Source organism: Rhinoderma darwinii, chromosome 4 (genome assembly GCF_050947455.1).
Source record: "Rhinoderma darwinii isolate aRhiDar2 chromosome 4, aRhiDar2.hap1, whole genome shotgun sequence".
Taxonomy (NCBI): domain Eukaryota; kingdom Metazoa; phylum Chordata; class Amphibia; order Anura; family Rhinodermatidae; genus Rhinoderma; species Rhinoderma darwinii.
Window position 1 is genome coordinate 91,533,859 of NC_134690.1, and position 24,549 is coordinate 91,558,407.

Genomic DNA, 24,549 nt, shown 5'->3' on the forward strand with positions numbered 1-24,549 from the left:
TATTTGTTTGCAGTGGAATTTATAGGTAAATTTCAGGTTTAATGTATTCACATTCAGATTAGTCATGAATGCATCCAACTCAGACATCACTGTCCCACATCCTTGTACCCATCTTTGTACCCCCTATCTGACGTCGGTCTCCTCCTTCCGCTTGTGACCGGTGATTTTTGATCTGTAACACATGGGCCAGGTAGCATATTGGAGGAGGTCCCGCTAGGATGATGCCACCCCTAGTCGAAGGCATTCGCCCAAACGCGCGTCGGGTGTTGGCATCCCTCCTATGCGAGACCATGACTTTTGGTATGTACTTATTCCTTACACTCGTCTGTTATCTCATGTTGGCAGTTTGATGTCATTCAGTCCTTTGGATTTTGCAGCATATAACCATTAGCTCCATTATTGATGTGTATAGGTAATATTAGCATGTGGCTATAAGCTATATATCTGTACTGTCTATCACTGCACATTTTGACTACTATCTCACATCTAACAACTATCTGTTGCATTTCCCATGCCACTTGGCTGTCCTCCTTGGACTTTGATATACACTTGTATCTGCATCCTGCTACAAATATGCATAAACATGCCCATTACATTTACTTTTTGGTCTAGCATAGGCTGACGCCTTCTCATTGTGTGGCTCATCTTTTTATTCTGTCATGTCTGTTTGTAATAGAATTTATATATTTTTATACTCCAACATTTTGTGTCGAAGTTGATCATTTTTCCACTTTGTAGTGTTCTTCCAGTTGTGTATTTGATCAACGCACCAAGTCTTACTTGGTTATTACTACGGACTTCTCATAGTGCCACAAACACGGACTGATATAATGTACCGTACTAATACTTTGATATGTATCATCACTATTGAGTCAAATCCCTCCGTGGGTATTTTTTGGTTTCCATTCTTTCTTTTTCAGCACACTTTACACCCATTCCCCACTCTCTACACAAAATCCCCATACATAGTGCTCTAGATAGTAACCATTTGTGCCCCACACAGTAATAGTACTTTTCCTTTTGTGTCCACCCAGTCCTTTAATGCCCCCTTAGAGTAATGTCTCCTCCCCCAATATTAGTGCCCACTTTGCGCCCCTGAAAAATAAAAGAACGTATGCTCACCTAAACCACTTAGGCACTTGGGCACTGGGTCGTCGCCCCATTCGTCCCTCTGGTAATCTGTCACTGCCTGTATTATAGATGCAACACCCAAACCTCCCGCACTTCATCAGAACCAGAGTTAGAGCACAATGCAAACTTAAGTCCAGTTCTGTTGAAACACGGAGGTCCAGGTGTTGCGTCTGTAACATGATCTCCAAAAGCACACGTGTTACGCCAGTCTGAAAGTGGCCTGAAAGCACCACAAGCTGTTAAAGTACTATGGTACTAATAAATAAAGTTTATAAAGTCATAAGTACATTTCGCTTCTTGAAGATGTGTTTTTGTTAAAATAATGTCTATGAAATGATCTACTTTCACAGTTGCATGTAAAAGATGGAAATTTGACTAAAGAGGCCCAATTCTATAGTGGTTAAATAAACCAATGAACTTAAAAGCAAAATATAAGGCGGCCTTCTTTTTCAAAATCGTTAGCAACTATACTATATATCCCTAGTAGTACAAAAGATAAAGACATGTTTCTAGATAAATCAATAACACTTTATTTAACAGAAGATTCCCAGAATAGGCAATTAAGTGGATATGTGATGTGTCTGATCACTGGGGCACCACTGGTCACTAGAACGGGGGTCTTGAAACCCCCATTCTTCGTAACTGTACATCCCCCGTAGTGAGGAGAAGCTTGAATGGGGCAGATGTCACCCTTAATTCTATGTCTATGGGACTGTTGGAAATAGCCCAGCGCGCTCCATGTAAATAACTCTCTCCAGTGGCCAAAAATCTGAAAGAGAAGGAGAAAAAATATATATTAGTACAAACTTGGGGTCAAATTTGCCTGCTTCCCTTGACCATACCCACCAATAATAATGACATTAGTAAAGATGGTCCAGAAGGTCAAAACCTGGAAGACAAAAAATAAATTATAATTTATTTTTTTCCAATAAAAACTCACCTCAACGTGACTAGCAGCCTCTGAGTATGACTGATGGACCTCCTCATCACCGTGTCCTCTCCGAGATGGTGTTTTTGCAGAATCAAGAATTATTAAAGCTTCCATGTGAATTCTACTGGGAAGTTGAAAAGAAACAAAATAGATTATGAATTATTTATACTCAAGAATACACTTCTAAAAATTACAACCTTAAAGATATCTCAAAATTTTTTAAAAACTTATACTGAAGTCTTAACTGATAAAGTTGCGCAAAATGGCCCCTCTTTTACTTATTTAAACAGTCAGATGCACGTAACATTGGTGGCTCCTTCTAGTTTGCTCCTATGAAGACATAAGTAGGAAAATACATTAAAAACAATATAATTTCACCGTATTAAACAAAACACCTAGCGCATTTTATGCCAACAAATAATGTTAACAATGATATTCATTTGGAGGAGCATTTGTGGCTTCCTAACCTTTAGCACTGCCCCAAAACAATTTGCCTCTATCATAAACACTAATCTATAGTGGATATAAAAAGTCTACACACCCCTGTTAAAATGCCAGTTTTTGTCATGTTATAAAATCAGTACAAGATGAATAATTTTCCACTTTTTCCACCTTCAGGCCTTATGAATTTATTTTACTTTTACTGCGGAAAGGGCTGCCCCTTCTCTCTATCCTGCACTGATAGAGAGAAGGGCTGCCGATTAGTGCAGTGCAATTTTGCAGCGAAAACGTGCCCGTAAATACTGGTGCAATACAGGTGACACCGGACCCGTATTTACGGGCACGGGTCCGTAAATACTGGTGCAATACGGGTCGAATACGTGTGACCAAGGACCCGTATTTACGCCAGTATTAAAGGGAGGACATAAATATGTTCATGTGCTTGAGGCCAGAATCGACCCTAGGATAGATTGTTCCCTGTGCGAAATGATCTTTCGGCGCTCCACCCCATCAATAAAAAAAAAATGGCCCATAAAAAAATCATAATGCCCCTTTCGTGCCCCCATACAGTATAATAATAATATTTAATAATATAATATATTATAACCCCTTCAAGGACACAGTATTTTGTCCCCTAATTGTGCCCACAGTATTATGCCATCTGTAGTACACCTACACAGTATAATGTCGGCTTAGTGGCCCCCACACAGTATAGTGCCCCCTGTAGATTTTGCCATACAGCCTCCCTGTAGACAGTGCCATAATTTCCCACCTCCTTTTTGTAGATCGTGCCATACAGCCCCCCACCTCCCCCTTGTAGACATTGCCATACAGTCCCCCACCACCCCCTTGTAGACAGTGCCATACAGTCCCTCACCTCCACCTTGTAGATCGTGCCATACAGTCCCCGCACCTCCCCCTTGTAGACAGTGCCCCCAAACAAAAACAAAAATTGTACTCACCTAGGCCTCGTTCCCATGACGAACTGAGCTGCTCCATGACGGGACCCTGTAGCCTAGTACAGAGTTTCCCAACATTTTCAGACTCGAGGCAGCACTGGAAAAACAAAATTTCCTCAGGGCCCCCCTACCAAAAATTGTTTTGAGAAAGACTGAAAACGGCTAAGAACAATCACTCCACTCGTAGGGCATGTTCACACACGTTTTTGTAAGGCAAAAAAAATCTGCCTCAAAATTCCTTCAGCAACTAACAGCGTTGTGTGACCTTTTTTTTGTGTTTTTTCTTAAGCTGTTGAAGCGAATGCAAAAGACGCAGGAAAAAAAAGCTCCAAACGGGTGCCGCAGGTATTTTCTGCCTCCTATTAATTTCAATTGGAGGTCAGAGGTGGAAACCACTTGAAGACCATCAGCCCCCCAGTCACAGTAAAATGATCATCAACCCCCCACTCACAGTAAAATGACCATCAGCCCCCCACTTACAGATTCCCCCTGTAGGCAGCGCCACACAGCCCCTTGTAGGTAGCGCCACACAGACCCTTGTAGGTAACGCCACACAGCCCCTTGTGGGTAGCACCGCACAGCCCCTTGTAGGCAGCGCCAGACAGCCCCCTTGTAAGTAGCGTCGCACAGCCCCTTGTGGGTAGCACCACACAGCCCCCTTGTGGGTAGCACCACATAGCCCCTTGTGGGTAGCACCACACAGTCCCCTTGTGGGAAGCGCCAGACAGCCCCCTTGTAGGTAGCGCCAGACAGCCCCCTTGCAGGTAGCGCCACACAGCCCCCTTGTAGGTAGCGCCATACAGCCCCCTTTTAGACAGCGCCACACAGCCCCCTTGTAGATAGCGCCACACAGCCCCCTGTAGAGTGTGCCGCACAGCCCCCTGTAGGGAGTGCCGCACAGCCCCCTGTAGGGAGTGCCGCACAGGCCCCTGTAGGGAGTGCCGCACAGGCCCCTGTAGGGAGTGCCGCACAGCCCCCTGTAGGGAGTGCCGCACAGCCCCCTGTAGGGAGTGCCCCACAGCCCCCTGGTTGGAAGAGCCACACAGCCCCCTGGTTGGTAGTGCCACAGAGCCCACAGCCCCCTGGTTGGTAGTGCCACACAGCCCACTCCCCCCTGGTTGGTAGTGCCACACAGCCCACAGCCCCCTGATTGGTAGAGCAACACAGCCCACAGCCCCCTGGTTGGTAGAGCCCCACAGCCCCCTGGTAGGTAGTGCCCCACAGCCCCCTGGTTGGTAGTGCCACACAGCCCATAGCCCCCTGGTTGGTAGTGCCACACAGCCCACAGCCCCCTGGTTGGTAGTGCCACACAGCCCACAGCCCCCTGGTAGGTAGTGGCACACTGCCCACAGCCCCCTTGTCGGTAGTGCAAGGACTACGAAATGACCCTGATAGCTGGCGGGCAATAGACATTCAAAAAAGGACAACTGTGCAGGTGCACACAAAATACCCAGATTTCCCAGCTATAAAATAAATGTGTGGAAATAAGCTAAGATATAACTTTTATTTAGTCTGAGTAAAGGATTAATCCTTTTAGCTAGATTAAATAAAAGTTATATCTTAGTTTATTTCCACACTTTTTTTTGATACCCGGGAAAGCTGGGTATTTTGTGTGCTCCTGCACAGTTATCCTTTGTAGGTAGTGCCACACAGCCCACAGCCCACAGCCCCCCTGTAGATAGCAAACCCCCCCCCCCTTCCAGTAAAGATAGCGCCACTGTAGCTCCCTGAAGGAGCGGAATCCCCGTGTGGCCGGGGATTCCGCTCCTGGAGCGCTGCTTGATGCCTCTGTCCATATATGGACAGTGACATCAGGGAAAACTCCTGTCCTGGGATACCTCCCTGCTCTGCTATAGTGCCGTCGCTACTGCTATAGCAGCCACAGCAGCTGATAGCGGCGCCACCGCCCTCATACCCGGTGTTACCGCTAGCAGCGGCTATGGCTGCTACAGTGGTAGCGACGGCCAATAAGTAAAGATGCGCCCGGGTGGAAAGGCGACTGTAGTTAGTGTGTGTGTCCCCGCTGGTAGTTGCAACGGCGTGGGGATACACACACCCGCTGGCGCCTCTCTTGCGGTGTGGCGACTGGCGCCCTGTGCGACCGCAGTGGTCGAACATAGCTAAGGTCAGCCATGCTTGAGGCCTTCTCTTGACTTTTTCAATAATTTCTCAATGGATTTTGTTGTGTGATATCACGCTGCAACAACTGATATTTTATTTCACATATAGCGAAAGGTAGTAATCCAAAAATAGGTTTTTAACGTTTCGGTCTATACATTCGACCTTCTTCAGACACGTATTATGACCGTGGATAAGGATATGCGGCGCTTGTGACCTTAGTCGCTGTAAGGTAATTGTCCCATTACTTTTGGATTACTACTTTTCGCTATATGTGAAATAAAGTATCACTTATTGCATAATACCTTGGAGTGCTGAGTTCCCATGTTTTATACATTGGCGTGGAAGCCTACTCACGCACCCTTGAAACACGGAGTGCTGGGGAATCAAAAAAGTATCATGCTGCAACAAGTTATCAGAGTCAAGTTAACCCCTTCAGGCAGGGGCGTAGCTAAAGGCTCATGGGCCCCGATGCAAAAATTCTTATTGGGACCCCATGGACTCCATGGAAAAACAGCTCCAATTACGTCCGTAATGGACGCAGCGAAAGACGCCTGCACATGCCGTTACGGCTGAAATTATGGTGCTGTTTTCTCCTGAAAACAGCACCGTCATTTCAGCCGTAACGGACGCTGCCGTGTGAACATACCCTCAGGGCTTAAAATGTCAGGGGAAATAGCCCCAATACATGTGTCCGCCCCCCAAAAAAATGTGTGTATAGGAGACAGCATAGAATATCTATAGCACTACGACCCTATAAACTATGGATAGGATTAGATACATTGGTTCAGCAGACAGTATCACACATGATAGGATTAGATACAGTGGCTGAGCAAACAGTATCACACATGATAGGATAAGATGCAGTGGCTCAGCAGACAGTATCACACATGATAGGATTAGATACAGTGGCTCAGCAGACAGTATCACACATGATAGGATTAGATACAGTGGCTCAGAAGGCAAGTATCACACATGATAGGATTAGATACAGTGGCACAGCAGACAGTATCACACATGATAGGATTAGATACAGTGGCTGAGCAGACAGTATCACACATGATAGGATTAGATACAGTGGCTCAGAAGGCAGTATCACACATGATAGGATTAGATACAGTGGCTCAGCAGACAGTATCACACATGATAGGATTAGATACAGTGGCTGAGAAGACAGTATCACACATGATCGGATTAGATATAGTGGCTCGGAAGGCAGTATCACACATGATAGGATTAGATACAGCGGCTCAGCAGACAGTATCACACATGATAGGATTAGAGATAGGGCCCAGCAGACAGTATCACACATGATAGGATTAGATACAGTGGCTCAGCAGACAGTATCACACATGATAGGATTAGATACAGTGGCTCAGCAGACAGTATCACACATGATAGGATTAGATACAGTGGCTGAGCAGACAGTATCACACATGATAGGATTAGATACAGTGGCTCAGAAGGAAGTATCACACATGATAGGATTAGATACAGTGGCTCAGCAGACAGTATCACACATGATAGGATTAGATACAGTGGCTGAGCAGACAGTATCACACATGATCGGTTTAGATACAGTGGCTCGGAAGGCAGTATCACACATGATAGGATTAGATACAGCGGCTCAGCAGACAGTATCACACATGATAGGATTAGAGATAGGGCCCAGCAGACAGTATCACACATGATAGGATTAGATACAGTGGTTCAGCAGACAGTATCACACATGATAGGATTAGATACAGTGGCTCGGCAGACAGTATCACACATGATAGGATTAGATACAGTGGCTGAGCAGACAGTATCACACATGATAGGATTAGATACAGTGGCTCAGAAGGCAGTATCACACATGATATGATTAGATACAGTGGCTCAGCAGACAGTATCACACATGATAGGATTAGATACAGTGGCTGAGCAGACAGTATCACACATGATCGGTTTAGATACAGTGGCTCGGAAGGCAGTATCACACATAATAGGATTAGATAGAGCGGCTTAGCAGACCGTATCACGCATGATTGGATTAGATACAGGGCCCAGCAGACAGTATCACACATCATTGGATTAGAGATAGGGCCCAGCAGACAGTATCACACATGATCGGATTAGATACAGTGGCTCAGCAGACAGTATCACACATGATAGGATTAGATACAGTGGCTCAGCAGACAGTATCACACATGATAGGATTAGATACAGTGGCTCAGCAGACAGTATCACACATCATAGGATTAGAAATAGGGCCCAGCAGACAGTATCACACAAGATACGATTAGATACAGGGCCCAGCAGACAGTATCACACATGATAAGATTAGATACAGGGCCCAGCAAACAGTATCACACATGATCGGATTAGATACGGGGCCCAGCTCGCTGACATTGCAGCTCCAGCGCTGGACCCAGGAAAGGTAAGAATAATAATTTTGCTTCTTTATGTGTTACTGATTATTTTTGTGTGTTTGTGTTTTTTTACAGGTTCGGTTGTTGGACTTCGGATTCGAGGACTTCAATGACGGCGTTTTTTTAATTCTCAATAAAATGGTTAATGGGGGTTGTGTTTTTTTATTTCAATAAAATATTTTTTCTATGTGCTTGTATCTTTTTAAACTTTATTATCACCGCCTTAGTAATGGCCGCCGGCTGATTGACAACGTCCATTACTAAGGCGGGGCTTAATGTTAGCCGGTGCCGAGGCTAACACTAACCCCCATTATTATCCCGGTACCCACCACCACCAAGAATGCTGGGAAGAGCCGGGTGCGAACCAGTACCCGTCCATCTGTAGTGACTGGTGGCCGCAGGCTGGTAGTATTAGGCTGGGGAAGGCCAAAAACAGTGGCCCTTCCCACCCTGGTAATGCTGCCTGCTGCTGCTGTGTTGTATCTGGCTGGTTATAGAAATTGGGGAGGACCCCACATCGTTCTTTCCAATTTTTATTTTATTTTTTTAAATGACGTGGGGTCCCCCCCATTTTTGATAACCAGCCAGATACAATAAAGCAGCAGCAGCCTAGCATTACCAGGGTGGGAAGGGCCACTGTTTTTGGCCTTTCCCCTCCTGATATTACCAGCTTGCGGCCACCCCAGTGACGGACCATCACTACAGATGGTCAGGTACTGGATGGTACCCGGCTCTTCCCAGCACCCCTGGTGGCGGTGGGTACATGGGTAATAAAGGGGGTTAGTGTTCGCCTCTGCACCGGCTAACACTAAACCCCGCCTTAGCAACGGACGCTGTCAATCAGCCGGCGGCCATTACTAAGGCGGTAGTAATATAGTTTAAAAAAAAACACAAAGACATAGAAAAAATATTTTATTGAAATAAAAAAAAAAACCACACGACCCTCATTAACCATTTTATTGATAATAAAAAAAAGCCGTCATCGAAGTAGTCCTGGAATCCGCCGTAGCCCAACGACCGAACCTGTAAGAAAACACACAAGAAAAACGATTAGTAACACATGTGTTAGGCTTAGATACACGGCCCATGTCTGATACTGTCTGTGGGACCCTGTATCTAAGCCTACCACAACGTAGGCCTAGATACAGGGTCCAGCAGACAGTAATCTTATACAGTATAAGATTACTGTGTGCTGGGGCCCTGTATCTAAACCTACAGTGTGGTAGGCTTATATACAGAGCCCAGCAGACAGGATTACACATGGGCCATGTATCTAAGCCTACCATGTGATTGGCTTAGATACAGGGCCCAGCAGACAGGATCACGCATGGGCCATGTATCTAAGCCTACCATGTGATTGGCTTAGATACAGGGCCCAGCAGACAGGATCACACATGGGCCATGTATCTAAGCCTACCATGTGATTGCCTTAGATACAGGGCCTAGCAGACAGGATCACGCATGGGCCATTTATCTAAGCCTACCATGTGATTGGCTTAGATACAGGGCCCAGCAGACAGGATCACACATGGGCCATGTATCTAAGCCTACCATGTGATTGGCTTAGATACAGGGCCCAGCAGACAGGATCACACAATCTGTGATCCTGTCTCATGGGCCCCCTAAGCCTGCTACATCGTAGGCTTAGGGGTTGTGCAGTCCCTAAACATTGATGGCCTATCCACAGGATAGGCCATCAATAGCTGATGTGTCTCCCGGGACCCGCAAATCAGCTGTTTTGAAGGGGCCGCAGCACTCGTATGAGAGCTGCTTCCCCTTCATTTCACTACTCGCTCACACTGTGAATCGCCGACACCGATTCACAGTGTGACCGGAATGACGTGACCGGAAAGAAGAGGAGCAGCTCTCGTACGAGTGCTGCGGCCCCTTCAAAACAGCAGATTGGCGGGTCCCGGGAGTCGGACCCCGCCAGTCAGGGCTAATCTTACCTTCCTCTTCGGCCGCGGCGGGAGTTCTGTCCTCTCGATGCTGTGCGTGGCGCATAGCGCTGTGACATCATGCGCTGCGCACAGCACCTGACGTCAGGACCTCCGCTGCGATCCGGAACCAGGAAGGTAAGTAAAGTCTGTTACTATAGTAACAGGGGCCCGCGGCCCGAGTTACTATAGTAACTTTTTATTGATGTGGTGCGGGGGGCCGTGGGCCCCCTGGCTTCGGGGCCCGGTTGCAATTGCGACAGCTGCAAACCCTATCGTTACGCCAGTGCCTTCAGGACTGAGCCTGTTTTGGCCTTCAGGACCAAGCTGATTTTTCAAATCTGACATGTGCCACTTTATGTGGTAATAACTCCGGAATGCTTTTACCTATCCAAGTGATTCTGAGATTGTTTTCTCGTGACATATTGTACTTTATGTTAGGGAAAAAATTTGGTCGATAAATTCAATATTTATTTGTAAAAAACACCAAGATTTAGAGAAAATTAGCAAAAATTTGCATTTTTCTAAATTTAAATGTATTTGCTTGTAAGACAGATAGTAATACCGCACAAAATACTTACTAGTTTATATTTCCCATATGTCTACTTTATGCTTGCATCGTTTTTTGAACATTCTTTTATTTTTCTAGGACGTTACAAGGCTTAGAACTTTAGCAGCAATTTCTCATATTTTCAAGAAAATTTCAAAAGTCTATTTTTTCAGGGACCAGTTAAGTTCTGAAGTGGCTTTGAGGGCCTTATATATTAGAAAGTCCCCATAAATCACAACATTTTGAAAACGGCACCCCTCAAAGTATTCAAAACAGCATTCAGAAAGTGTTTTAACCCTTTAGGCGTGTCACAGGAATTAAAGCAAAGTAGAGGTGAAATTTACAAATTTCATTTTGTTTTTCGAAAATTCATTTGTAATATATTTTTTCTGTACCACAGAAGGTTTTACCCAAGAAATGCCACTCAATATTTATTGCCCAGATTCTGCAGTTTTTAGAAATATCCCACATGTGGCTCTAGTGCGGTAATGGACTGAAACACAGCTCTCAGAAGCAAAGGAGCACCTAGTGGATTTTGGGGCCTCCTTTAACTAGAATATATTTTAGGCACCATGTCAGGTTTGAATAGGTCTTGTGGCACCAAAACAGTAAAGACCCCCCAAAAGTGACCCCATTTTGGAAACTATACCACTCAAGGAATTTATCTATGGGTATAGTTAGCATTTTGAACCCACAGTTTGTTTGATAAATTTATTTGAATTAGTATGTGAAGATGAAAATCTACTTTTTATGTGAAAAAACGTAGATATTGTAAATTTTTACAAGGAATAAAAGTAGAAAAACACCCCAACATATGTAAAACAATTTCTCCTGATTACGTAAATAGCCCATATGTGGTAAAAAAAACTGCTGTTTGTACCCACACAGGGGCTTAGAAGGGAAGGAGTGCTATTTGGCTTTTGGAGCTCAAATTTAGCTGGAATAGTTTTTGGGTGTCATGTCGAATTTGCAAAGCCACTGAGAGACCGAAACAGTGGAAGCCCCCCAAAAGTAACCGCATTTAGGAAACTACACCACTTAAGGAATCTATCTAGGGGTATAGTGAGCATTTAGGCCCCACACGTCTTTTGCAGAATTTATTAGAATTAGGCCGTGAAAATTTATATCAACATTATTTCCACTAAAATGTTGATTTTTTTTCAATTTTACAAAGGATAAAGGAGAAAATGCACCCCAACATTTGTAAAGCAATTTCCCCCGAGTACGGCTATACCTCACATGTGGTCATAAATGTTTTTTCATTAGAAAGTAATTAACCCTTTCCGAACTGATCCATGTTTTGCTTTTTCTTTTTAGTTTTTCCTCCCCGCTTTCCGAGAGCCACAACTTTTTTATTTTTCCGTCAATGGAGCGGTGTGAGGGCTTATTTTTTGCGGGACGTGCTGTAGTTTTTATTGGTATCATTTTTTGGTACATAAGACTTTTTGTGCACTTTTTATAAACATTTTTGGTAGAGCCAAGGTGACCAAAAAACGGAGATTTTGCTGTTTAAAATTCTTTCTTTTTCACGGCGTTTACCGTGTGAGTTCAATAATGGTATATTGTAATAGCTTGGACTTTTACGGACGCAGCAATACCAATTTTGTGTATTTTTTTTATTTTTTTACATTGCTTTAGAGAAAAAATGTGAAAAGGGTTTCTTTTTGGACTTTAAATATTTATTTATTTTTTTCCACTAATAATAACTATTCACTTTTGTTTTTACATATTTTATTAGTCCCCCTAGGAGACTTGAACCAGCGATCGTTAGATCACTGGTAGAATACACTGCAATACTAATGTATTGCAGTATATTGTCATTTTTACAGGCTCCTGTAACAGCGCGATCGCTGTTTCTTTCCGTTAGTCCCGGGTATCAGCTTTAATACAAAGCTGACACCCGCAGCGTATGGCACGGGCTCAGTGAGTGAGACGCTCCATATATCACCCCCCACACACCACAACATGCTATTAAGTCATGGTGCGCAAAGGGTTTAATGCGCAGCGGATGGTGCAGAGTGAAAATTTAAATTTTCCACTGATGTGCCATTTTAGTGCACTATATGTTGTGCCAAGTTTGTGCCACAAATACCTCATAAAATATTAACCGGGTTCTCCGGGGTATGGTGATGCCATATCGGTGGACGTAAACGGCTGTTTGGGCACGCTGTAGGGCTAGGAAGGGAGGGAGCGCCATTTGGCTTTTGGAGCACAGATTTTGCTTGGTAGTAGTTCTGTTTGGCGTTTTGCTGGTATTTCAGTTTATAATGTGGGGGCATATTTAAGCTGGGCAGAGTACATCAGGGCATAATAAGGGGGTATAATAATGGGGTAAATAAATAATAATCCGCAGATATGTGGCCGGTGTCGCACGGATAAATGGTGCCCAATCTTATCCGCTTTTGGAACGCTCTGCATATTTTGCATCACCATAATCTGGGAACTTTTTTTATTTTTTCACCACCGAAGCTGCGTGAGGGTTTATTTGTTGCGGGACAATCTGTAATGATCGTTGGTACCATTTTGGGGTAGATGCGATTTTGTTGATCAGTTTTTATTCCATTTTTCGGCAAGCCAGGTGACCAAAAACCATCAATTCTGACAATGATTTTTATTTATTTTTTACGGCGTTTACCCTGGGCTATAAATTACCATTATATTTTATTCTTCTTTGTCTTATTCTGGGGTTCGGTACGATTACGGCGATACCATATGTATATAGTTTTTTTTATGTTTTGCAGTGTTTGCGCAATAAAATCACTTATTTAGAAAATAAATTATTTTTTGTGTCACCATATTCTGAGAGCCATAACTTTTTTATTTTTCAGTCAAAAAAGCTGTGTAAGGGCTTGTTTTTTGCGGGATGGGTTGTAGTTTGTATCGGTACTATTTTTGCGTACATGCGACTTTTTGATCACTTTTTATTGTATATTTTGGGAGGGGTGGTGACCAAAAAATAGTGATTCTCGCATTGTTTTTCATTTATTTTTTTTGGGGTGTTCACCGTGTGGGAAAAATAATGTTATAGTTTTATAGTTGGGGTCGTTACAAACGCGGTGATACCCAATATGTGTACTTTTTTTTTACGTGTTCATTTCTTTCCTATAATAAAAGACTTATTATAGGAAAAAAAAAGCAGTTCTTGTTTATGTCACTTATAACTTTTATTTTGACACTTGTTTTAAAACATTTTTATTCTTTTTTTTTACTTTTTTCACTTGTTCCACTAGAGAACACTTAGACTTGCAGCTTTGATTGCTGCTAGAGTACATTACACTACTTACGTAGTGTAATGTATTCTAACTGTCATTGTGACGTAATAGTCACACTGACAGGAAGCCTAGGAGGACTCCTAGGCTCCTGTACATGGCAGCCCGGAAGCCATTGTCTGGCGTCCGGTTGCCATGGGTATCATCGCCAGCCCCCGTGATTTCACGTGGGTGCTGCCGATCTACGCTAAAATCCTTCGATGTGGCGATCGGAATCGAGCGCCGCATCGAAGGGGTAAACTGCCGAAACCAGCGGCGATGGGCCACTGATCGGCAACGGGGATTGCAGGGCAGACACCCTGCACAGTTAACCGCTGCTGCGGTGAAGCGCCGCGCGGCAGTTAACTGTCAAAGCACAGACGTAATTGCACGTCAAGGTGCGCGAACTTACTGCACACATTGACGTGCAGTTACGTCAAGGTGCGGGAAGGGGTTAAATATGGCTACATCTGTATAACAGGATAAAATCCATCTAGTAACAGATTACACGTTTCATACATTACATGTTCTTAGTCGTAGCCCCTATAATCACACATGTATCTTTCTTCCATGTTTATAAAACAGCAGCCCCATGTAACGCCTATATCCAGTGTATACACAGACAGTCTATCGAATCAGTAGGAGATAATCGATGATGTAACTGATACTGCAGCAGCTTGTGATGTCACTGATGATGTCATAGACAGTATTAGTCGTTAGGTTCTATGTGCAGCTGGATTACACTCACTTTGCTTGATATTGGATCAGTGTGTATCCTACAGCTCACGATTTTTTGACCTTTTTCTACAATTTCTGGCAATGACATCTGGACCAGGACTGTGATTGACTGTGTGATTGACAGGTAAGATGCAGCATTTTATCATTAATTCTACATGTTACTGGATACATGAAATATATACGCTCTAGTATTCTCATATAAGGCCAGAATCGCACTGGACATTACTGCAGCAATTTCCAACCACACCAACACCTCACCACAACTATATGGTTGTAGAAGGATTTTTTTCTGGTGATTGTCGGGAGTTGGGGTTGATTTTTTTAGACAAACAGTTCAAGTTCCAGTAAAATGTTTCTATTAATGCAAGTAACAACTGGACATTTTACATTCAGATTTCAATGTTTCATATTTTCTCATTAAAGTTACAACTTAGTACAACAGAGTATGTATACACAGCCTATTATAAGATGTTTTCCTGGCCGTAAACACCCAAAAAAACAGCCGAAAATACGGAGGCTGGACGCCTCCAAACATCTGCCCATTGATTTCAATGGAAAAAACGGGGGTTCCGATGGTGCGTTTTATGTGGGCGTTTGATAAAATGGTGTATAAAAAATGCCCTGTAAAAAGAAATGCATGTCACTTCTTGGGCTGCTTTTGGAGCCGTTTTTCATTGTTTCAATAAAAAACAGCTCCAAGAACGTCATTAAAAACGCCTCAAAAAACGTTTCTGGTTTAAAAAACGGCTGAAAATCAGAGGTTGTTTTCCCTTGAAAACAGCTCCGTATTTTACAGCCGTTTTTTGTTAAGTGTGTGAACATACCCTTACCATTGTCTGAGAATTGCAGCTGTCAGTAATGTGGAATGTGACTTCTCAAGTATTTTCTAGAACAGACATGTCCGGAGAGATATCAGATCCTCTATAATTTTATACTTTTTCAGTTTTCAATATGACGTCTAATTTTTCTGCTGTCTTTGCTTACATCTGTGTTGCAGGCTCTGTTAGTTGTTCTGCTCCTATGATACAGGAGTACATACAGCAAGTATACATGTGAACATAGCCTTAGTTGCTAGAGGGAACTCATTTATTGTATCTTCACTGTTTACATATTTTATTATATCCTAATTAAAATGAGATATTATTTGGGGAGAGGTGATTCTTCTGACTGTCTTCCATGTAGATAATTGTAGCTTATCAAACAAGTATACATGTGTGTACAAAATGCTCATCTCTAATATATAAACCTATTATTAGACATATATCACATATAAAGAATATCATTTTTCCATATAAAAAACATATCTTTGTTAAAAATATACAAACATAAAAAAATAATCGATGGAACAAACCGGATTCAAGCCGGCATCAGCTGATCACATAAATACACACTCATAGATGTGACTAATACAAAATCCTCTATAATAGGTAGGGGAGAAAAATAGGAACAAATATTAACCAGATGGCTGTGAATAGTCTTAAAAAGCTACCGTATATTATCCTAATAAGGCTCAGCAGTAGCCAGGGCCGGCCTTGAGGGTGTGCGACCTGTGCCATTACATAGGGCGCATCGCTCCAGCAGGTGGAATGGGGCGCTGCACTGGCTCCCTGCCCCTGCTTGTGTTTTAGAAACGGCCGGGCAACTCAGCAGCTGCCTTTCCTCCTGAGCACTTCTCTCGGTGGCGTGGCGTCTTTAGCAGCGACATCAGGCATGAGGGCGCCCCACATTTAATAGTTTCTGCATCCTTAAGACACAGATACTAATGAACACTATAGCAGAGCAGGGACTATCTCCCTCCTCTGCTATCTACTTGGCGAGTGGTTCCCAACAAGGGGTGCCATGAGAACCCTCGAGGAGTGCCGCGACACACAGCTCCCTTGTAGGTAGTGCCACACACCCCCCTGTACTCCTGAAGCGCCATTCCCGTTCATAGCATTGCCTGCGCGGTGGCCGGTGATTCGGCTCTAGGTGAAGCCCCTGACGTCACTGTCCATAAATGGACAGAGACGTCAGGGGCTTCTCCTGGAGTGGAATCCCTGGTCACAGTGTCGGCAATGCTATGGGCGGGGATTCCGCTTTAGGAGTTGCCCCTCATGTCACTGACCATATATGGACAGAAACATCAAGCGCTCTGTCCAGGAGCAGAATCCCTGGCCACAGCGGGATTCCGCTCCTTTAGGGAGCTACAGTTGCGCTATGTACAGGAAGGGGGGGTTGGGTGTTATCTAGAAGGGGGCGGTGTGCCACTACGTACACGTGGGTGTGTGGCATTACATACAAGGGGGCTGTGTGCCTCTACCTACAAGGGGGCTGTGTGGCACTATGTACAAGGAGGCTGTGTCGCGCTACCTACAAGGGGGCAGTGTGGCACTACCTACAAGAGTGCTGTGTGGCACTACCTACAGGGGGTTGTTTAGCACTACCTACAAGGGGGCTGTGTGGCACTTCCCAAAAGGCAGCTGTGTGGCACTACCTACAAGTAGGCTGTCATTCACTACCTACAAGGGGCTGTGTGGCACTATACAGAGGCATGTGTGAGGTGGCGGGCTGATGGTCATTTTCGTGAGAGTGGGGGGCTGACGTCATTTTACTGTGAGTGGGGGGGGGCTGATCGTCATTTTACTGTGAGTGGGGGGCTGATGGTTACATTACTGCGAGTGGGGGGCTGATGGTCTTCAAGTGGTTTCCACATCTGACCTCCAATTGAAATTAATGAGAGGCAGAATACACCTGCGACGCTTGTTTGTGGCTTTTTGCCTGTGTCTTTTGCATTAGCTTCAACTGCTTAAAAAAACGCAAAACTAATTTTGAGGCAGATTTTTTTCTGTCTTACAAAAAACGTTGTGTGAACATACCCTAAGGGTATGTGCACACGAGAACTGGATTTTACGTCTGAAAAGACAGACTGTTTTCAGGTAAAACAGCTGCGTCGTTTCAGACATAAACGCTCCTCCTCGCATTATGCGAGGCGTCTTTGACGGCCGAACATCTGAGCTGTTCTTCATTGAATTCAATGAAAAATGGCTCAAATTACGTTTCAAAGAAGTGTCCTGCACTTCTTTGACTAGGCAGTCATTTTACGTGTCGTCGTTTGACAGCTGTCAAACGACGATGCGTAAATTACTGGTCGTCGGCACAGTACGTCGGCAAACCCATTCAAATGAATGGGCAGATGTTTGCCGACATATTGGAGCCGTATTTTCAGGCATAAATCAGGCATAATACGCCTCATTTACGCCTGAAAATAGGTTGTGTGAACCCAGCCTAAGAGTGTGGGCTTGTTCTTAGGCATTTTCTGTCTTTCTCTAAACAATTTTTGGTAGGGGTGCCCTGAGGAATTGTTGTTTTTTTTTCAAGGGGTGAGTCGAGTCCAAAAAGGTTGGGAAACTCTAGACTAGGCTATCAGGCACAGGGACGGGATCCCTGCGCAGGCCGTCGTGGTGATATCACTGGATCACGCCAGCCTACGCAAGGATCCTGTCGTCGGCGTTGTGGATCAGCTCCATTCGTCATGGGAAGGTGTGTACAATTGTTTTTTGTTTGGTGGGCATTGTCTGGCACTGTCTACAAGGGGGAGGTGGGGGCTGTATAGCACTGTCTAAAAGGGTCAGGTGGGGGCTGTATGACACTGTCTACAAGGAGGGGGCGCTGTTTGGCACTGTCTACAAGAGGTGGTGGGGGCCTCTACGGCACTGTCTAAAAGGGAAAATGGGGGCTGTATTATACTGTCTACAAGGGTGAGGTGGGGGGCACTGTATACAAGAGGGAGGTAGGGGCTGTATGGCACTGTCTGCAAGGGAGAGGTGGGGGCTGTATGGCACTGTCTACAAGGGGGAGGTGGGGGGCTGTATGGCACTGTCTACAAGAGGGAGGTGGGGGCTTTATGACACTGTCTACAAGGGGGAGGTGGAGGGCACTGTGTACAAGAAGGAGGTGGGGGCTGTATGGCACTGTCTACAAGTAGGAGGTGGGGGCTGTATGGCACTGTCTACAAGGCGGAGGTGGGGAATTGAGGGGTCACTAAAGGGGCCAGGGGCATTATACTGTGTGAGAGGCACTAAATGGGCACTATACTGTGTGGGGGCACTAAATTGGGCATTATACTGTGGGGGCATTATACTTTTTATGGGGCATTTTTTTTATTATGGGGTGGGGCGCCGAAAGATAATTTCGCACAGGGCGCAATCTATCGTAAGGTCGGCCCTGGCAGTAGCCATTAGTAACCTCATACATAACCATGATCCGGTGATGTGAGTACAGAACTATTCTCCAAAGGACAAACAAGTCTTACTGCTATAAACATCAACAGTAGTAAAAAATAACCAGTTATTTCACCTATGATAGTGAAAGATGTGTCCACTTAGAATCTGATATTGATGGCCTTTGCTAAGGATTGGCCATCAGTATCAAAGTTCCGGAAAATCCCTTCATTGTTCATGTTTCACATTTGCCAGATTACAGAGGTATTTTCTGATCTTTGCTTCTGCTTCCTTATGTTCACTATAGTTTTATTCATGAACTCATTGAGTGAATATGTGATGCTGAAAGTATTGACTCCCCATAACTCCCCGACAACAGTTCACACTTTTACATATGGCTGATTCAGCTCCTTCATGTGATTTAGGCAGATAGGTAACTTCTAATACTCTGAGTCAGTCATAGTTATCAGAGTCTAAAGGGGAAAACAAGTATCTCACCTTTGTGGACTAGGGAAGCATGATATAGTCCTCCTATAGTCCATTCAGGTGGTTCTGTGACTGCCTGTACAAGGTAGAGAAATTTTTTAATAAATAAATTACATTTCCGCTTTGGTGTAACTTCTTGTAACGTGACAACTACTCTTGTATCTACCCTGTGATTAGAGGTTTTATATTTTATCTTGGATTTTGTCTGAACAGATCCCTCGATTTATACCAGAACTGCTGCTGACGGGTAAGCCTCCCGAATACAGACTCAGGCTTGATCTATCTTTACATTAATTTATCTTTCATTTATACAGATGTGTCTTTTCTTAACTTATCCCTAAACCTGACATATCCTGAGATGTATGGCGCGAGATGTTAACTGGAATATACCTCCGATAGATGCCACCCATCAGCCTCCATCACACATATATTCCCATGTTAAAAAAATTGTATAGATAGATGTCATATGTTGGTCATTTGTCGCCCATAGACTCCAATGTTAAAAAGTGTAAACGTTTAATGTATAAGTTTATAAGTGTAACTTCTTGTGACATGACAACTACACTTGTATCTATCCTGTCATCAGAGGTTTTGTATTTTATTCTGAACAGATCCCTCAATTTGTCCCAGATCTGTTGTTGCCGGGGCAGAGTCCTGAATACAGCGCTGAGGTATTGATTTATCTTTCCTTTCATTCACCTTTCCTGCATATTACTCACACACATCACAAATTATCTGGTCAGAAAATAGACGGCACTGTTGTGTATGAGTGACCCCATTCCTTCATGTCACATAGAAAGTCATGACACTTGGAGAAAGTCATAGTTATCATGAATACTCTTAGTCTTTTGACACCAAAAAGTTCACCAAACAGTCACATAATCTGACTCATGGATACAGAGCCATACATAGAAGATAGGGGTCCTCATAGCAAAGATCAAACTGGGCCCCCCATTATGATGCGCCAATTTAGCTACTGAGGACAGACGGGTGTGAGTTTTGTTTGCCTCTCCATTTTCTTCCCATGACCTTTGGGCCAATTCTCCACCGCCTTGCCTGCTAACAATGTAGTTCCTCTGGAGAGAGGAGTCCTGCGCAGGCTGTCACCACCCAGCCGCAAAGAGGATAAGACCAACCAAGCCCATAGAAGCCGCATGGTCTATCTCTATGTATGTCCGGCCTTGGTTGACTATATTTTATTGAAACATATAATACAAGGAATTTTCAGCCTGATAAGTTATCACCTACATCAGTATCTGTCACTTAAAAAACTCCTTAAGCAACGTTCACCCATTACGGTTCATTTCTATTTTTTGTGAAAATTAAGGCAAGATACATAAAATAACCATGCTTCACTGTGCATTTTGGCACAAAGTATAACAGGTTTTTTTATGCATTTTTACCATCCAACAATTATAGGCCATGTCCCTAAACATTCTTAAACCATCAGCACTGATTGTATAGTATCAGACCATGGCCATGTACAAAAGGAAATAGCAGCACGCAGTTGTAAATTTAGTCTTACATTTCCAGGAGTAATAAAAGAGGAACGGCACAATGAAGCGCTCTATCATGGTCTCAGGTCCAGGTGTAGGAGGGCTGCTCAAAGAATAAGGAGAGCACCCAACTAATGCCCAGCATATAAAGTAGGAGAGTCCAAGGTAAGAGCCAAATATTTCTTGTATCTCTACACAAGTCATGGACACCAGGGCCTGGGTGTGACTGCAACCTCTTCACCCCTATAGTTGTGTTCTCTGGGTTTACACTAACATTACAAAATATGTTCAATGTCTGACTCGTCCTGTGATAGAAAATGAAATGTGTGAAAGTAAATATATTATTATTGATTCTAGATATGGGCTTATTTTATGTTTATTCCATTATGTATTTTACAGACATTTATAACATCTGATTATGTGGCACCAGTGACAGCCGACATGCTAGGATATATACTGTATATATGTAAGTATTATAGCAAATAACAACCTATAGAAATTCTATAATCTGATGTCATCCAGAATGTTCCTATAGAGACACATAACAAGACTGTGGGAACTAATTCCCCAATGTTGTTAAACCAGGGCCGGTCTTAGGGGTGTGCGACCTGTGCGGTTACACTGGGTGCATCACCTGTCACTACTGAATGGGGCACCACTGGTCTTGATCTCTGGGGCACCCATTGCTTGAATACTCAATCCCACTCTTCATGTAAAAAAAAGGAAAGGGCACTGCTCAGGGTGCAGATACATTTCCTTAATAATGGATTACATTACAGTGTGGCAGACAATATCTGTCTGGTGGTGTTATTTGGGCACTGTATGATTGCATTATTTGAGTACTATATTCTACGCCATAAAGCTGAATTCACACGCTGCAGATTTGCTGCGCGGCAAAATTCTAAGGTGTTACAGGTAAATAGTTACAGTTTCAAAAACTCATACACATGTAGCAAAAGTAAACGCTGTGAATTTTGCTGCTGCTCTATATTATTATTATTATAGACCTGCTACATAAAAAAGATATTATGATATTAGTAATATATAAGGGACTTGTTATTTATGTAATTTCCTAATACATTGTTGGACTATGGAGGCAGTACACAGCGCACACAGAGTGTCTACATTACCAGTACTGCAGTCTGTGCGCCACATACTGGTCCGTCCACATGAAATTGCTGTGTACATGAGCCCCAGTGTATATTTCCTTCATTGTTGGGTGATCGATACTGAGCACACGTCTGTCTGGAGAAATAAAACGACACAATTATTGTTTTTTCCAGAACACCTTAATATCGGCTGCCTGCTGCCAAGGGACTCTCTGAAGCAATATTTCATCTATGCAAGGTGCGTCTATTATTAGTTACTATGTTCAGTATCCACCAATACCCTCCACAGTTAGAATGACACTTTATGTATGTCCTGGGTCAGAATGCCCCTTTTGTATGGCCCCACAGTAATGAAGCCCCCTTTTTTAAGCCCCCACTGAGTCCTTTTATTCCCTATATTAATAGTGCCCACTTTGCACCTATAAAATAAAAAATTATACTCACCTAATAGAAGACCAACCGGGTCAGACATTCCGCTCACTACGAAATCAGCGGCCTGGCGCAGACGGCGTGATTCAGTGATGTCATCCTGCTGGGCCGCTGACATCATTAATATACTCCCAGTGCCTCATTGGCTACAGGCCTGAACTAGGCCATGGCCTATGAAATCATACAGCAGAGCAGGAACCCAATGGCTCCCTGTGCCGTTATTGTTTGTCCAATTTCAGGGGCGTATGGAGCCCTGGAGCTGTGGGCCACCCCAAAGCCCTGGACCCCAGGCAGTCACCCTATTTACCCCTTTGGTAATCTAACACTGGTTGGGGACTGGACTCTGTTCTAGATGAAAATATTGCCATTGATTGATATGCGTCTTAATACATTGTCTTTCTTTCTCCTAGAATTAATTCCTCATAAGAGTTAATGATAACCACACGTCCCAGGAGGCCAGATCAAAGCTTAAACAGAGCCCTTCACCTCACATCACATAATGTTCTACATTCAGCCGTATGTATTCAGTAGGAGAGTCCAAGGTCAGTGTATTTTATTAACTGCATCTCTACACGATCGCACAGGGCGAATTACTGGTCAATACTGAAGAGGGCACTACCACCATAGATGGCCTGAGCACCCTCAACTTGCACTCCCGATCCGACATTTAGGGCCCAAACCTGTAATATAAAAAAATAGAAAGATACAATCCCTAATTTATTGACTAGGTGATGTTATTTGGGCACTGTATGATTAAAGTATTTGGACACTACATGGTGCATCATAAAGGGGAGGACGTCACAGATACTGCACATGTCACCATTAAACCTAAGGCCGGCCCTGGATGTAACAGAATAGCTGCCACGTGACATCCCATCCACCCGGACATGACCGCTGTGGCCTAGTAACTAAGGACAACAGAACCACCAGCGCAGGAGCCACAGGGAATTTTAAAAATTAGTAGGGACTATTTGTGATTTTTAGCCATATGCCTCATGCACACATCCTTCACAATTTTCATGTCCGTTTAAAACGGATCCGTGTGCCGTTGTTACATCCGTGTGGTTTCCGTTGTCACTCCGCATCTGTTCCGTTGTTCCATTTTAAATGGATGCTGTGCTTCAGTTTGTTTTCCGTTTTAAATGGTCTGTTAAAATCCATCTTGTGTGTTGAATGCAGGGAACTTTGGCACGCACTGCCGTTGCTTAGCAACGGATCTGTGAAAAACGGGCGGCACACGGATGTGATCCGTGTGCCGTCCGGTTTTTTGGACGGACTCATAGACTTCAATGGGCCCCACGGTCACTGAACGATAGACATTAAATGTAGGACATGCACTTATTTTGACAGAATGGACGAACAGAACCGTCAAAACAACTGAAGTGTGCCTGGCCCCATAGAAATGAATGTGTCAGGGTGCTATCAGTTAAAAAAACAGATAGCACCCTGAATAAATTACTGAAGTGGGCATAATAAGCTTTTAACTGAAGTGGGCATGAGGCCTAAGGCCTCATGCCCACTTCAGTTATTTTCTTCAGGGTGCTATCCATTTTTTTAACTGATAGCACCCTGACACATTCATTTCTATGGGGCCATGCACACTTTTGACGGTTTCGTTTGTCTGTTCCGTCAAAAGTAGTGCATGTCCTAGTTTTGTCCGTCGTTCAGTGACCGTGGGGCCCATTGAAATCTATGGGCCGGTCAAAAAAACGGGCGGCACACGGACTCTCTACTCTCTACACTCTCTACTCCAGTCCAAAAGACTCCACAAAAGACAAATTAGAAGTTTTCCACTAAGAATAAGATTATATAGACGAATAACGATAAGCTCCTGGTCCTTGATACAAAATCTATACCAGCGTCCTCCAACTATCATATGCCATTATACTGCTGGTGTTATTTATGTGGTAGAGGGGCATTGGACGCTTCCTGTGATAGAAAATGAAATGTGTGAAAGTAAATATGTTACTATTCATTACAGATATGGGGCTATTTTATGTATGTGCATTAAACCCATTATGTATTTTACAGACATTTATAACATCTGAATATGTGGCACCAGTGACAGCCGACATGCTAGAAGATCCACTGGATATATGTAAGTATTATAGCAAATAACAACCTATAGAAATTCTATAATCGAATGTTCCTATAGAGACACATGACAAGACTGTGGGAACAAATTCTCCAAGGTTATCAATAGGCAGATCATATATTTGTTGATATGATGAACCATACTAAGCGCACGTCATAATATCTTCACAGTTTATACTTTTTGTTCCAGAAATACTTATGATCGGCTGCCTGCTGCCTGGGGGACTCTCTGAAGTAATATTTCATCTATATGCGGTATGTCAATCATTAGT